Source organism: Lepisma saccharinum, chromosome 9 (assembly GCF_977018435.1).
Source record: "Lepisma saccharinum chromosome 9, izLepSacc3.1, whole genome shotgun sequence".
NCBI classification, from domain to species: domain Eukaryota; kingdom Metazoa; phylum Arthropoda; class Insecta; order Zygentoma; family Lepismatidae; genus Lepisma; species Lepisma saccharinum.
The window spans coordinates 20,357,210-20,369,606 of record NC_139237.1 but is presented as its reverse complement, the minus strand read 5'-3'; the positions used below and the strand labels follow the sequence as shown (position 1 = coordinate 20,369,606).

Below are 12,397 nucleotides of genomic sequence, written 5' to 3'. Positions count from 1 at the left end.
TTAAAAGAAATATTCTGTTTAGAACGTAAGTTGGTACGTCTCTTCCTCGTTTTCTTCATCTCGAGGTTTCAGGCATTCCTGAGGAAGATATATGGTTGAATGATCTGTATTAAAAATATCTGTTTGATAACGTAAAGGATCCGGTGTTGACTGGGAAAGATCAATATACAAATAACTGTGAGGTTCTATTGTTGCATCTATATATACTTTTTCAAGTTCCTTCATGCGATGAGGTTGAAGCTGTCGTGCAAAAACAGTAAATTGGTTCATATCTCGTGGATTTTTAAATATAACAAAATGTTTTACGTTCAAAGAAATATCTCTACAATTTTTTCCTTGGTGAAAAAGATTTTGTGTTATAAAAACAACTGAAATATTTTTGTGGTGACTACCTTTTGTAAAAAGGTCTGCAACTTTTTCTCCTTCAGCAACCATCATAAGATCATCTAGCACTATAAGTGTGGAAGTTTTTCCGTTCCATGATTGCCAATTAACAATTCCTTTATGATATTCCACATTACCGATATTTTTTGGGATACTATTTTCCTGATCGTAACACCATACTATTTTTTTAACAGGTGTTTCGACAAAAGAAAAAATGGAATTAACAAGTTTTGTTACAAAAGTGGTTTTTCCACTTCCTGATGCTCCACAAACCATCATCGTAAAAGGATGGATAAGTTTAGGAAACATTTTATGTTAAGCAAAAATTTTACAGATTTGTATCCAGGAACTTGAAAGAAAATGACAGTTTACCAGACTATTACTACATTTTATATTTATTTTGTACAACATTATATAATACAAATATACAATGTTAAATACACTAAAACAAAAACTTAAACTTTGGACCTATAGGTTAAAACCTATTACAATATCTATTACAAATTAGGATTATAGACATATTTATAACCTAGTCTGTACGGTATCCGAAAGGAAATGATAAATGTTGGTGGTCAAAAAAACGTTTCATTAATACTGGCTGAAACAATTTATTTTCATTTGTACTAATAACTTGAAACTGTTTTGTTCTTCTAATTCTAAAGATATTTTCTACTGTAACGTCAGATTTTTCATTGTTCATCATATCACACATAGTATCAAAGTTGACCAATTTTGATGTGGAAGTGTTTAAAGTGATCCCTTTAACTTTACAGATATATTGGGGTTCAGAAAGAGGTTTTTTAATTTTCATACTGTAACTTTTTGGTCCTGTTGAGACAAACTCTTCACAAATTGCATCGGGACCGAAATCACTTAATTCATCGGTGAGATCCCCTAATTTATCACCTGTTCGGGGATGATATTCCATTTCAGGACTATCTATGTAAATCACCGAATCTGTGTCACAATAACATACCCTGTCATCCAATTTTTCAAGAAGTTCAAACAGTTTCAAACGAGCATGACATGTCGTAAAAGCTGCAATAGGAACGTTTACTTTTCTGTTCAGGGTGATTGCCTCTTCAACATATTTCCAGTTTACTATAACAGTATCCTGATTGATAAATATAACTCCTCCGATAATTATATTAGGATCGGTCATTTTATCGAGGAAATCTTTCGATTCCTTGATAATAGATGTTTGGGAAAGGTTATCTCGTTGACAAAATTTGCCCCATAAAGAATTAAGACAAAGTTTAGCCAAAGTACGTTTTCCAGGATTGATCTCAATATTGTCTTCCTCCAATAGAATCCCCTCTTTATCAAAATAGTCCTGTAGGTATTTTTCTTTATCCATTCTGTTTTGACACCAAGTAGGCCACCCACTGGCTTCCTGTTTTATTTTAAAAAATGTGTTGACATACTCAGCAAACAGTCCTCCAGTTTGTGTAACAGGATTGTACATAGATGTTTCATATTTCCACACTTCCGACATCTCCAATATCCTGTAACCTAAACTGCAAGCTTTACGTACTTCTGCGATAACCCAAGTTCCTGAAAGTGCACGCTGTTTATCTGAATGTTCACAAATACCTTCACATTTTAGTGTGATAGCACATTCTTTACATAATACAAACATCAGTTTTCCATTTATTTTGGAGGGTAAAACAGGGTGGAGAAGGGTTGTAGGGGGTAGAATTGTACATTTAACAAGTCCTTCCATGTTTAAAACTTCATCGACTGGAGGAATAGAATTTCCTAAAAATATGGTAGGATGGCTTACAGGATAGGTACAATATTTGTTCACATAAGGGTACAAACTTGTAAAATCGTTGTATTGTAATTTCTCATTTTCCTTGATTCTGTAATAAGTTCTGACTGTTTCAACTCTTCCGCCATATAAGGCATCTCTCGGATTTAAAGGAATACAGCAGACAATAGGGTGTGTAGATAGATGTCTATCGAGTTCAGGATCAGTTTTTAATATTCTTTCAAAATCGCATTCCCACATTGTGACAACATGGTAACCTTCAGAACGTAAAGCTGCAAGTTTACGACATGTTGTTTCGTATCTAAAAGCTGCAGTGTTTAGCATGTCACTATTGGTTTGACCGTCATTTTCCTGGGTGTTTTCATCTTCCGTGATATCTTTAGGATACATATCCCTGTTTGTTGATATGCATCGTCTGCAGCCGTGCCAGAAGCAACCAAGCGCTTCGTACACTGTATTTGTCTCCTCGTGATATCCATCTACTTTATAACGTCCTCCTAAAACATATTTTTCACGAGTACGTCCGCCGTGGAGAAGTATTATGTGATTTTGTTCTTCAACATAGGTCAACCATTTCAACGCAAATTTTGACATTTTATCTGCATGATGGTAACCTCCTTTAGGAATTATTCCTATAGTGTTAGCGGGCATAAATTTGTCTGTAAATTAATGAACACGCTGATGCTATAGTGATACAATTCCTAAAAATATCTATTTTACATATATCCAGAAAATTCTGTCTCAGTTTCAGACATCCTTGTCTTAACAAAGTAACATCTTTAATACAATATTGGAGTAGTTCTGTTTTGTTGTTGAAAGACATATTTTTTTTTGCATTCAGTATCATACCAAGACATGAAATTTGTCTGATCTTCAATTGTTTTCATATATTCATATCCGTATGCAGAAGGAGGAGGTGTAGGTCCTATGTAATTTCGATTTTTGTATGTGTTCCACAAATGCGGATAATATCCTTTCTGCACTGGAAGACCGAACAGTTTTGAAAACCCTGCAAGATTCGTTTGAACATAATTAAGACTGTCGATAAAGTAGAGATTTTGGTACGTCATACTGATGATTTTGGTTCCATCCAAGATTATACGAGGTTTCATCCCTTTTTCCAACATTTTTCTCAATATAAACGTGCAATCATAACCTCGTGCATTGTGTGCACAAATAGTTATATTGGAAAACTTATGTTGCAGTTCGAGATAGGAGAGAAATGTTTCTACAGGATCATCCCAGAATATAAACTGTCTTGTACCACAGACAGAATACGAAACTGTTAAATCCTCTTCGTTATGACACGCATGGCAGGCTGTTTGTACCACGATTAGATTCGGAACATGAAGAAAAGTTTTTTCTTTATCGCAGTACGGAATATCAGTATAACATTCGAAATCATAAAACACAAATAGAAATTTCGAATTCTGTTTAGCTTTTGGAATGGACATGTAACACATATGATTTATAGGTTTCACACAGTTACAGACAGTACAGTATTTCATGTTACACCTATGTACTTTCTCATACGAATTATTTGTGAGAACAATTCTAAAACATCGAGGACACTGTTGGATTTCACTACATACTGTACCGTTTCGAAATAGTGTAGAAACATGATTTGTAAAACATTTCTCATTTTTGAAAATTCTGTGACATGTTTGACATGTTTTATAAACTCCTGTTTCAGGTACGCATGGAGGGATTGCGCGGCACATGGAACACATTTGTTTGCACTGATGAATATGTGGTTTACAAAATATAAGTTCGTTACATCCCTGGCATTCCTGTTTTGCTGCAAAAGCTCCAACACGGTTCACAATAACATCGTAATGCTGCCGAGTACTGTCGTATAGAAGATATATGTATTTGGAGACATTCTCAACCTCTCCTTCAAAAAGAATATCTTTAACATCACGAAGGTTATTGTACACAGTGATTTTATATTCTGTAAGAACTTGTTGAATTTTTTTGAGTTCAGGAATTCCACTTCCGACACACGTATTGTCTGTTAGATTTACACCTGCCTTTCGCATTAGTTCAAAAACAGGTCTAAGAAGATTTCTATTTCTTTTATATTGTGTATACGATGGATCTTTATCTACATGGGCTTTCCCTATAACCAGAGCTTCAGCTAAACAAAGAGGTTTTTTTCTATTTGGTACACTGACAACACTTCTCTTCAGTGTACTTAGGATATAATTTGGTAAACAATAGGCACGCTTACCGTCTCCTCCTCCTCCGACAGGTATATCAACACGGTCAGCCCGTAAAATTAGACGGTCTGTACTTGAAAATGTTTTTGCACTTTGTAGTATTTTATGCATAACAGTCCATACCATATCACTATGTAACTGATCACTTCTATGCCATCCGATATAAATATCTTTTACATTTGGGTCGGATATGTTAGATAGAGTTAAACCTATTTTATCTCCGTCCTTAGCATTCTTTTTCACATAGGTGAGAAGGTTTTCAACACCTTGACGAATCCAACTGTGAGGGTCAACATTTTCTGGAGGATGTGAGAAACTGAATTCCACACGTTGTCCCTTGGAACGAAATTTAGGGTATTCACGTTCCTGAATATTGTGTAACAATATATTTCCTATGTGTTCACGAGGTATTGTATCACGTTTTCTTTTCTTACCTCTTCTATGTGATTCAGAAATATTCTGAGGTGACTGTTCAACTGTCAGTAAGGGGTCCTCTCTCCAAGACGGTCCAGGTAGAGGTTCCGGGTCTGGTCTGGATACGGCATTCCTTGAAGTTCCTTGAGATGATGCAGTATCGGATGTGTGAATATTCGGTGGCGATGATACTCCCTTTCCGAAAAGTTCGGGTGTTGCTGTTGTTGTTGTTACTGCCCGTAGTAATTGATCATACTCTTCAACTAAAGAGACAGTCTCTCCTTCAATTATCCTTTGTGCAATGTACGCCAGTAGTTTTCGTAACTGGTCAGCTGTTTTGTAATACCCGTTACGATATAACACTAACAATTCGTCAGCAGATAACTGTAAGTCCATAATAGGAGGATAATAGTATTCCAGAAACTACTCACGAAAGAGGGTGTCTATGTTATATACCTCAGCATCACAATACTGATTCTAACGGTTTTACTGTCTGATTTATAGGTTTCCAGGAAATAAGTAACAATCTTTCCGGTATCTACGACCCCTTTTGTTTTAATGATTTATCTAACGGTTTCCTGGTTGTATTGTAAACTTTCTAGAAATGTGTAACGGTTTCCTGGTTCTTATCTATAAACAAGGTTAAAGTCTTCGATAATGAAAAGATATTTCTAATAAAATAGAACAACAATTGTAGAGGTCAAATTGCCTGATAACCTAAAACTTTGCAAAATTTCAGAAAACCTAAACATTTCAAAGGGACATAGTCGTGTTGCTGATTGAGTTAGCCTGAAAACCGTTACAGATTCGGAAACTGCACATCGAGACCTTTTAGTAGAGTGGTCGGAAGGGGAGTCTTCGATTGGTAATAAAGGAAATAGGAAACTGTTGATCCTAGAATGATGAAATCCTTTCCAATAGAAAGAGGATTTCATTCCGAGTTCAACGACCTATCGATCATCCTTCTATCTCAATTAGGCACGGAGATATAACGATTGGGAAATTTGCCAAAAATTCAAGGAAGGAAAAAAAAAAAAAAAAAAAAGTTCAAAAAAAAAATGAAGGTCGGGGTCAAAGGTCATTCACCATTTTCCAAAGGGCCCGGGCCGGCCCTGGTTTAACATGCAGTGATAACTTTCAGCAATCGTTATTCATCATTTTCTAGGGGGCCCGGGCCGGCCCTGGTTTTCGATATACATACAAAAATAACGTTACGATGGTTATTCACCATTTCCCAAGGGTCCGGACAGGCCCTGGTTTAACATGCAGTGATAACTTTCAGCAATCGTTATTCATCATTTCCTAGGGGGCCCGGGCCGGCCCTGGTTTTCGATATACATACAAAAATAACGTTACGATGGCTATTCACCATTTCCCAAAGGTCCGGACCGGCCCTGGTTTTAACATGCAGTGATAACTTCAACAATCGTTATTCATCATTTCCTAGGGCCCGGGCCGGCCCTGGTTTTCGATATACATACAGAAATAACGTTACGATGGTTATTCACCATTTACCAAGGGTCCGGACCGGCCCTGGTTTAACATGCAGTGATAACTTTCAGCAATCGTTATTCATCATTTCCTAGGGGGCCCGGGCCGGCCCTGGTTTTCGATATACATACAAAAATAACGTTACGATGGTTATTCACCATTTCCCAAGGGTCCGGACCGGCCCTGGTTTAACATGCAGTGATAACTTTCAGCAATCGTTATTCATCATTTCCTAGGGGGCCCGGACCGGTCCTGGTTTTCGATATACATACAAAAATAACGTTACGATGGCTATTCACCATTTCCCAAAGGTCCGGACCGGCCCTGGTTTTAACATGCAGTGATAACTTTACCAGACCTTGTTCATCATTTTTAAGGGCCCCGGGCCGGCCCAGGTTTTCAATAAATATTATTTGACAGAAAACCCGGTTCCATATTTTTAAAGTGTCTGTTCTGTGTAGTTTCGTAAAAGATCGACCGCAAATAACCTCCTTAGGGTTTATTCTTCTTGTAAACCTTTAACCTCATCTCAAAACTGTTGATTACAATTTCATCCTTAACTTTTATACATTACGTCTACCGAGATATTGAAACACAGAATTTATAAACACCTGGGGAATGAAAAAGACTCGAGAGTTTATCGACTCCTTCATTATTTCTCAATACTCTCAAATGTAACAGAGAATCACTGTGAAATTCTTCTCGAGACTGTTAATTGCTACGTAACCTCTAACCTTTAGAATGATACATAGAGATACTTTCAGAGAACGTCAAAGCAGCTTGTAAAATATGTTTCCCACTAATTGCTACGTGACCTCTATAACCTTTAGAATGTCAAAACAACTTGTAAAATATGTTTCTTGATTCCCGATTATAATTTGACCGCTAACCTTTAAATGATACACGGAGGATGTTACAAAATTTGGATCAAACTATACCGTCAATATATGGAATATTTATAGCAGTCTTTCTTCACATTTATCGTCTGTAGCAGAACAGAAATGGAGAACGGAAACTTGGTAAGTAATTTGCATGTTTGTCTGTTTCTAACTTATTTTATGTAAAGAGACTAATCACAACTAGACCTCCAGTTTACACCGGGGTTCGAATTGCTAGACCTCTCTGATGACACAGTGGTAACATCATTGTTTTGTAATTAAGGGTCCCGGATTCGATTCCCGGTGGAAACACATTTCGGATTCCACTTTAAACAGTAGGTCTAGTTCCGATTAGCCTTAATGTGCATAAAGTGGACTTTAAACAACCAATCAAAATCAAGAGTTCGAATTACTGTGTATTTTTACCAGGTGTCGAACCCGGGACCTTAATTATGAGACATGTCACCATAGTAAAATCGGATTCGAACCATTTTTATGGAATAGCAGATCCGGAACTCTGATTATAAAACAGCTATGTCACCAATGTATTATGAGAAAAACGTAATTAACATACAGGTATTTCATATTAATATAAAAATAACATATTTTCTGATTATATTTTATTACAAACATTTCATATCCATCTAGTTATATTTTAAAATATATACATTTTATTTACTAAATCACCTACACACTTTCTCATTTAATTTTTCGGGTATAGACAAACGAAAATCGGACAAAAGTGTTAGTGTATTAGTGGTGTTAGTATTTATTTGTCCAATTTTCTTTTCTTTAGAAGTTCTGACATTTTACTCTCCATCTCCTTTTCATCGTTCTTTTTTGTCTCCTCAGTTTTTTGTTTTCTAATATTTTTGAAAACCTCCATCATTTCGAAACATACACGAAGGGATAAATGAGATGGCACATACTGTGCCTGTTTTACATTTTCCAAAAAATCCCCAAATACTGGGGACGTGTTCTTTTTTTCTGATATGTAACTAAACATTTTAGTGAGCGTGTCGATTTGGACTTCCATATCACGGCAGACCTCCTCCAGGTTTTTCATCAGGTTCTCTGCTAACCCGTTCTCCTCGCAGAAATCTATGTAGCATGCGATCTGTCTCTCCACTTGGCGAGCTTGGACCTTGCTCCACAGATTCCTTCGTTCCCCGGAATGTTCTGCATCTTTAAGATTCCCATGCAATACATTGAATTCAAATGGTAGGGATGCCATATCTGAAAATATAAAGAAAATATGTTAGATATATATCGCACGTACACCTTGATTACAGTTATACATTTTTGTTTTAGAACAATCGGGGGTTGGCTCTTTTAGAGGCCTTCCTTCTGTATATGGCTAACGCCGATGTGCAGGAAGAACTCCAAAACATGCAGAGGGCATTTCGCCGGTACACCGATAGAGTGGCAGGAGTCGATATGGAGGCGCAGACAACTGGTGACCGTTTAGGCGCTGAATTAGAGGGTATCGGACACCGTTTGGTGGAAACACTCCAACGTGCCGTTACCGCGAACAACGGATTCATAGCCAGGCGGGAAGAGTTTAGGAGAGAGTTGGAGGCAGAGATCGGCGAGATCCAGGAAAGGTAATATATTTTTTCAATTATATCTATTACATCATCACCCCTATCTATACAATTTCCGATTTATGTGTGAATATGAAATATTATTATTCTAACTCCCTTCTTTTTTTCAGGCTCCGTCGTATCCACGAAGAACGAGCCGTTCAGTTCTTCGGGTTGGTACCGGAGCCTCTCCTGGAACTCGTCCGGAATGGTGCTGTTGCACCACCTCCTCCTCCTGCTGCTGTGCCACCCCCTCCTGCTGTGCCTGTTCCTCCCGCCGTTGTGCCGGTCCCTCGTGTTGCTACGCCACCGTCCCCTGCTGTTACGCCACCTTCTCCTGCTGCGGCGTCACCGTCTCCTCCTATTACGCCTTCAATTATAGATATCACGGATGAAGAGGACGGCGACTTATAATCTATCAATAAATATAGGTAATATTTTTTCTCACCTTTTATTTTTACACGTCTTCCACTTCTGATGTATCGGTCTCCTCGATGATGTTAGGGAATTCACGGTGAGGTGGGGTCAAAGTTCTGTTGAATTTTTCTTCTACTTTGTGAAGGCTAGAAATAAAAAAATATTTATTTCTTACATCATCTCGTCGTAATGGATTGTAACAATAATCCGATAATTCTTCCAGATCCAATGTAGGGCCTTTTACTCCTAATATTTCACCTATCAGGTCCTCAGGGGACACACTGTATCGAAACCACCGGAATATCTCCCCCAGTGTTAATACAGATTCTCGGTACTCTCTCCGAAATATCTGCATTAACGTTGCAACATCACAATGATCTACCATCATATACTTACCGTGGCAGCCAACCCTATATAATTGAGGAATTTCGTTATTCAGCAGATTTTCCAAATTTTCGTACCGTGTCAATTCGACATCGGTACGGGCGCAATTCAGTCTTTCATTCGCCATCATGATATATTTTGTTGCCCGGCAACGTGGAGGAGCATGTAACTCAGATGTATCTAAATACTCCGAATTTAATTCCGATTCTGTTTCTATACAGATACAATCCAATGAGGAAAGCCCTGATACTAAAATAAAAGGTCCTGCATTGTATCCGTGTGTCGCTATTTCACTAGCTACACGACTCGTCCATATACCGTACGACAAATGCCCGTATACAGGTGCTCTTTCGAACAGGTAGTGTGTCTCACATAAACCTGCTCTGCGATTATTAATAAAACGCATACTGATCGGAAAACCGTTATTTTCAACTTCCAAAAACGTTTCAGACACTAAATTTTGATTGTAGACGGTAATTAAAAAGGATTCTCTGAACCTTACAGGGGCGTCAAAAATAATCAATTTTGTATTCTGATGTCCAAATATTTCCGATTTACAACTTTTAAATTTCTTTGATCTATTAACTGTTACAGGATATGTCTGATACACAGTCTTTTCGGGAGAACACTCTGTATACCCATACATAGGATTACACTTTACATTATACATATCACGTTTTCTCTTCCTCGACAATTCACCAGCATCATCGATACTGTTCTTTCTATAACGTCTAATTTTTTCATACCCGTGTGGGGCAGCGTTCTTTTCTTCCCACAACTTTCGAAATTCATTCTCCGTAAAATATTTAGGGACATTCACATATGTCTCTTTTTTCGACAACATTCCTGACCGTATCGATGATCGTGGTGATTGTGGAGGAGTCGGTAACGGACGAGAACTCTGTCTAGTTACCGGTTTCTCTGATCGATCAGGAGATGAAGTCATCCCGATCATTCCTCCAATAAATTTCATCATCCACGATACTATACCCATTTTTATACTTACCTCCGGATACCGTTATATACCTGGTAAATCACTTCGAAATCGACTCTGAAAGGTAGTCTCTGGATCTCTGGAAGAAGACGATGGTCACACAGGGTGCTCACTGTGATGTAAACATAAACAGATCAATCGTCCTTATATACCTCATCCTCCTTGCTTATCACGCACCTATTTTCTCTGCGCATCCTCTCGCGCAAAGCGTCCAACGCCCACGTACCCCTCCTATCCTCTTCCCACCCCGGAATACTATACACACTAACCCCTTCCGCAAATTGTACTTTTTTTCTATTTACTTTATTTACTCCCTGTTTCTCCACAACTTTTTCCTTTTTCACTTCTCCCTCCATCGGTCGTTACCCTATACGGTCGTTACCCTATACCGACCACACATACAATGACGCCACTATCGATAAACACGCAAAAACATCTCCCGGAAACATACAACGAACTTTATCTCCAACCTTTACACCGTCCACAATACCTCCTTTGTTCTACCCCACTTCCATATCACCCAACAGTCCCACACTCACATCCTGATTTCGTCATTCCAACCGCTCATCTGTAACCTTTCACCTTTATCAAACAACACTCTCACTCACCATCCCACGCCACCATCTCCCCATACCCCAAAACCCAATCAAAACACATCCACATATCTCAAACCCCGCCCATTTCTGGCCTCCATCCAAAATACAAACAATGCTTGCTTGTCCACTGCCCTTTATCATCAATTGATCTTTCATCGATCTTTTCCAATCAATTGATTTATCGACCCATATCCGGGAACATAACTACTACGTAGATCATTTTGCAAATTATTGTGGGTATTGTTGGCATTGTATTATTAGTTAGCAAAATAGTTTGCTTGATACTCGTTAAGCAATCAAGGATTTCCTCTTATCACTGGTGAATCCCGAACGAAGGGTCATCTTTCTAGGCGGATTCCAGCTTTGGCTGAAAGTCGTTTACTCTTCTGGCTTTAACTTTAGAAAGATCCGACCATTAAAATTCAAATCTCGAGACAGTAGGGGAGACATTATTTTCATTATTATAATGGTTCTTTCTACATTCTTAATTTTTTGAGGACGCATTTTGAGGTGTTTATGCACCACTGGCAACCACCGTGCGCACTCCTATGCCCTCACATATCAATTTTAATTTCCTTCATATGTACAAGATGTTGTTTGAAAGTGTGTTAATATCCGGTGTTTTATAGACAAAAAAAGTATATATATATTGGTTACTGGGACTCCCTGTTGGCGTAGTAGTAAACGTCGTCGCCTTGTAATCAAGGAGTCCCGTGTTCGATAACCATTTGAGACATAAAATGGTTCGGATCCCAGTTTAAACTGTACGTCTAGTCCCGATTAACCATACTGTACGTATAGTGGACTTAAAACACGAACTCGATCAATCTATCAATTTGTTTACTGAAAGGTGCTATTCGGAAATGAGCAAGGAGTTTTCGTTAATTAAGAAAAATTATCGAACTTTAATCAACAAAATTATAATCGAAACGTTGTTTTATATATCTCGGCTATGACTGCCTGGAAAAGTTAAAGGACGCCACGATTGTTAAATGTCGGTCAACTCATTATATTAGCACAATAAATTCTTGGTTCGAATTCCTACGTCAGTTTCATCTGTCTTACGTGGTAAATAAATAATCAATTAGAGCCATAGATATATAAAGAGACAGTAAACATATCATTTTGGGGGAAGGGGTACTGACTGCATTTACGCACAGAATCGGCAGTATTAAAAAAAGGTCGGTAATTGCTTTGGTAATATATCAAAAGCAAAGCAAACGTTGTTATTCACTTTGTTGATTTCTGGTTAAATAAGTTTTTTTA

At 37.9% G+C, this 12,397-nt stretch overlaps 1 pseudogene; it reads right to left on the bottom strand.

Annotated features, from left to right (window-relative positions):
• LOC145992347 (cytochrome c oxidase subunit 1-like) overlaps positions 1-5,184 on the bottom strand; it is a 107,928-nt pseudogene extending 102,744 nt beyond the window's left edge.
• Positions 5,185-12,397: the final 7,213 nt, after the last annotated feature.